This window comes from Montipora capricornis, chromosome 2 (assembly GCF_036669925.1).
Source record: "Montipora capricornis isolate CH-2021 chromosome 2, ASM3666992v2, whole genome shotgun sequence".
In the NCBI taxonomy this organism is placed as follows: domain Eukaryota; kingdom Metazoa; phylum Cnidaria; class Anthozoa; order Scleractinia; family Acroporidae; genus Montipora; species Montipora capricornis.
Genome location: NC_090884.1, coordinates 66,409,570 through 66,414,569, shown reverse-complemented (window position 1 = coordinate 66,414,569; position 5,000 = coordinate 66,409,570). Strand labels below are relative to the sequence as shown.

The 5,000-nt window shown below is 39.6% G+C and overlaps 1 protein-coding gene across 1 annotated transcript in view; it reads right to left on the bottom strand.

The window, feature by feature from the left end:
• The window catches only part of LOC138037665 (uncharacterized), a 77,385-nt gene that overhangs the window by 47,881 nt on the left and 24,504 nt on the right, over positions 1-5,000 (bottom strand). The window lies entirely within an intron of this gene.

Sequence of the window (5,000 nt, the reverse complement as noted above, 5' to 3'; positions counted from 1 at the left end):
CATATCCCCCCAAGTCAAACCAACAGCTAAACCGTTTCCAACACAAGAAGAAATTCACCAAGAATTGAATAACATCAAGTCCAAGGTAAATGAGTTCTCCCCTTTTGTGTTCTCTCACCTCATCCCTTATCTTACAGCTAAGGTCAACTCCTTTAAAGGAGGACAGTTGACTTCCTTTTGTCATAAATGGGAGAGGTTAACGTCTGATGCTAGTATTCCCCAAATTATTTCTGGAGATCGCATAGAATTTATTTCTGATCCACCTTCTCAGGTGTCACATCCCCCTAACTCTATACCTAGAGATCACATGAGTTTAGTTGACAAAGAAATTATGTCTCTAAGACAAAGGGGTTGTTGTCTCATGTAACCACGAGCCTGGTGAATTCATTTCACCAATATTTACTGTGCCAAAAAAGGATGGTAATGTTAGACTTATTCTGAATGTAAAGCATTTAAACTTGTTTATAAAGAACTCACATTTCAAAATGGACACAATTCACACTATCCTCAAATTAGTGACACCTAACTGTTGGATGGTGCCTTTAGATCTGAAGGACGCTTACTATAGAGTGAAAATTCATTCTGATTTTCAGAAGTATCTTAAGTTCACATTTGATGGATTGCTCTATAAATATACAGTGTTCCCTAATGGTTTATCAACTTGCCCTCGTAAATTCACAAAAATGATGAAGCCACCACTACCGCACTTAAGGCTTTTAAACCACATTATCAGTGGATATATTGACGATTTCTACCTACAGGGCAGCACATATCAGGGATGTTCGATGACCTTGGACTTGTTGTCCACCCAGAAGAGTCTGTTCTCATACCGCAACAGAAAATTACTTTCCTAGGTTTTGTCATTGACTCCATCAAAATGATAGTCAGACTTACTGAAGATAAGATACGTAAGACCAAAGAGGTCTTGCTCTCTACCATACGTAATTCACATTCAGTCAAGATCCGAGACATTGCACGGATTATTGGTTATCTAATTTCAAGTTTCCCAGGTGTTAAATATGGTACACTTTATTATTTCCCTTGAAATGGACAAGATTAGGGCACTTAAACAATCAAAGGGCGATTTTGATGCCCTGATGTCTGTCTCTCAGAAAGGAGTTGCTGATATGAAGTGGTGGTTACATAACCTGGATGATAGTTATAATGACATTTGCCATCCCCCAGTCGATATCACACTGTATTCGGATGCCTCCCTTATGGGTTGGGGTGCTGTCATGAATGACACTTCAACAGGAGGAAGATGGTCACCTTCTGAGGCTGAAAATCACATCAACTGCCTTGAGCTTTTGGCAGCCATTTTTGTTTTAAAATGTTTTCAGAGTTCACTTTCAGCAAAGCATGTGAAAATCATGATTGACAACACCACCGCGGTCTCTGTCATTAATAATATGGGAACATGTCACAGTGATAAATGTAACTCAATTGCAGTTCAAATTTGGGAATTCTGTATGTTACATAATATAATATGGCTCACTGCTGCTCACATCCCAGGCTCCTCTAATTGTAGAGCTGACAAAGAATCTAGATATCTTCACTCTGAGATACTAAATGGATGATGGACCCCACACTACTGGGCAAAGCACTAGATGCACTTAATTTCAAACCAGAGATTGATCTATTTGCATCCCGGCTTAACAGACAATTTCCTATATACTGCTCTTTGAAACCAGACCCAGATGCATCTTACATTGATGCATTTAGTTTCTCATGGTTTGATAAACACTTTTATTGTTTTCCACCCTTTAGTAGTGTCCTTCGAGTGCTTCAAAAAATCATCCAGGACAAAGCAGCAGAGGTAATGTTAGTTCCAATGTGGCCAACACAATCATGGTACCCAATTATGACATCCCTTTTCGTTCTTCCACCAGTCACCCTTCCACCATCCAAGAATCTTCTGAGTCTTCCTGCATTCCCAGAGGCAATCCATCCACTGCACAGAAAAATGAGTCTCCTTATCTGTCTACTGTCAGGCAACAACTCGAGGATCTAGGCTTCACATCCAGATCTATTGCTGTCATTGTTGCATCCTGGCGGGAAGGGACGACGTCACAATATCAGACCTACCTCCAGAAGTGGCTGCAATTTTGTAAACAAAAACACTGCAATGTCTTGTCACCACCCCTACCCCTGACCTTGGATTTTTTGTCTATGCTGTACGAGAGGGTTTATCTTACAGCGCTATCAATACGGCTAAAAGTATGTTGTCATCAGTTTTACAACTCAACATCAATTCCTCAATTCCATTTGGACAATTACCTATTGTCCGACGGTTTATGAAAGGAATGTTTGAGCTTCGTCCTGCGCTACCTCGATACAAATCGATCTGGGACTTGAATATTGTATTTAATTATTTTCGTGGAAGACCTGCAGCCCCAGAACTCAGCTTAAAGGAACTCACATTAAAGCTGACATTTCTTCTGAGCTTCCTCAGTGGACAGAGATGTCAGACAATCAAGTACTTAAACACTGACAACATGGAGGTGACAATTGACAAATGCATTTTCCAGATTACAGACAAAGTGAAACAAACTCGTATAGGGACCCATATTCCACCCCTTTCGTTTCTTGCTTATCCCAAGGATAAGAAGTTGTGTATTGTCTCCCATCTGCAAGAGTATCTAAAACGAACGACCCCCTTTAGAAAGGACAGCAAGCAATTGCTTCTAAGCCATGTAAAGCCACATGACCCCGTCAGGAAGGATACGATCTCCAGATGGTGCAAGTCGGTGTTATCCTCTGCAGGGGTTGATACATCCAAGTTTAAAGGCCACAGTACAAGAGCGGCATCGTCCTCCCATCTTGCAGATAATAACATAAACATTAAGGACATTATGCTGTCTGCAGGATGGTCAAATGAGAGGACATTTCAGCAATTTTACCACAAGCCCTCTGACCCTGAGTTTAATTTTGGACAAGAGATTTTAAGGACATTGGCGCAGAAATCATAGATTTTCACGGATTTGGCGTAGTTGTTATCCTTTCACTTCCGCTAGTTATGTGTATTCACAAGAGTTACATATATTTTATATTTGGCATTGATAAAGACATTGCAGGCACTTAGTGTCCCTCAGTTTAGAATTTTTATCTTCGGTTTTCCATTTTTTCTACCACGTAGAAATTTCAAAGGACTTTGTGGTTATTGGAAGAGAGTTTCTTCACAGATCAGTGTTCGCACCACAATTTTTTCTTGTTACCTTGAAATTAACATCACTGGTGTTTGATTTGATGTAATAAACATTATTATTCTACTGTATTCCTTGTGTCTATCTGTTGATTAGTTATGCCTCAATGACAGCTCTAAAATCTCGTACCACTCCGTAACGACCTATGACTGATGACGAAATAGAATTGAAGATTAAACGAGACTTACCTGTAAGTTGAAGTTTGATATGGATTCTATGAGTCATCAGCCGGGAGTGTAGGAGTTGTACGCCCTCCCTGTGTCCATTTCTTGTGTTGTACCCCTCCCTAGTATCTTTTATGTCATTGAGGTCATTATCTCCTCTCACTCCTTAGAGACTCCTGGTATATCATTGTTAGATCGGAGGCTCTAGGAGCGAGACTCCTACTCTAAAGCCTGATTCGACGCATGCGCTTTTCTCTATCGTGCAACTCCTACACTCCCGGCTGATGACTCATAGAATCCAAATCAACCTTCGACTTACAGGTAAGTGTCGTTTAATCTTCAATTTTGAACCGATCGCGAAGCAGTTTTACAGCCAAAAAAATACACTGCAGGCATAGGAAAGGATAAAACAAAAAGATTTTGGTTCGATGAATGGAATTTCAAATCGCTGAAAAGGTAAGAACATGTTCGTACCGTCATATTTACATAAACTTTTTCTCGTGGTCTTGTCATCGCACATAATCATGTTTTCCCTTAAAATACTCTCTTGTTTTCGGTCCAAATCTGGCATATTTACCTTGATTACTTGTCCAGCGAATTATTTTATCCTCTGGAACGAATTTTCCGCCGAAAAATCGGTAATTTGGGTGGCTTTTGGCCAACAGAGGTTAATTATTGGTAACGTGATGTATCATTGCCGTAGTAACGGGTCGCAAATTTGACACTTATACCGAATCATCATATCACACATTCATCGCTAATCCGGTTACTAAAGAAAATCCGTAAGTATTCGTTTCTCATCAGTTTTCCGTAAAACTTTGGTCCAAGAAGCTGATAAAGCGAGGACGATTTTTATTTTCCATTCAAAAATTCCTAATTAACGGTAATTTGTGTGGAAAACTGATTTTTGTGTTTTTTTTAAATATTTTTTTCCCTTATATTTTCTTTTTGTAAAATGTTTTAGTTCTCTGTAAATAAGTTACACGTTTTAGGAAAGCTTATTTTCTTAGCTTTAAAATGTGGTATTGCTTTCTTCCTAACTTTTTTGAGAAAAAAACACTTTTTTGTGTTAGTCATTTTACGCGCAAAGTTCTGTGGAAGGAAAGGCAGGGGAAAGTTAATTAATTAAATTAAACGACCAGAATTAGCTCAAATTAAGTCCATTCCTCCGAAAATCTAAAGGCGACACAATTCTTGCTGCGCAAACAGCAGTAAACACTGCGGTTTAGTCGATTTCGCCGGGACGTGTGTAGATTCCTGGCATATTTCAGGTGTTCACGGTTTTACCGGTTGCACTGTAACGCATTTGCAGTTTTGATGCTTTCTTCCTAAGCTGTGAAAATAATTCTTGCAAGCGAGAATGATCGGCATTACATCTAAAGGAACTTAAATTAAGCGGTTGCAAAGGAATCCTGGAAAACTTCCAGGTTTAAATAGAACTGAAACACATGACCAACCGATTGCATTGCGCTTCTATACCTTCAGAGCTATCAAGCCCCTCTGGGAGCTGGGCAGTTGTGAGGAAGGAAGGAAGGTAGGGTTAGATAAATTATGCCGGCGTAATTTCGAGCATAATACGATGGTGCCAAGCATCGAGCATAATGCCGGCATAATAGTCATTTTTAGGAGCACA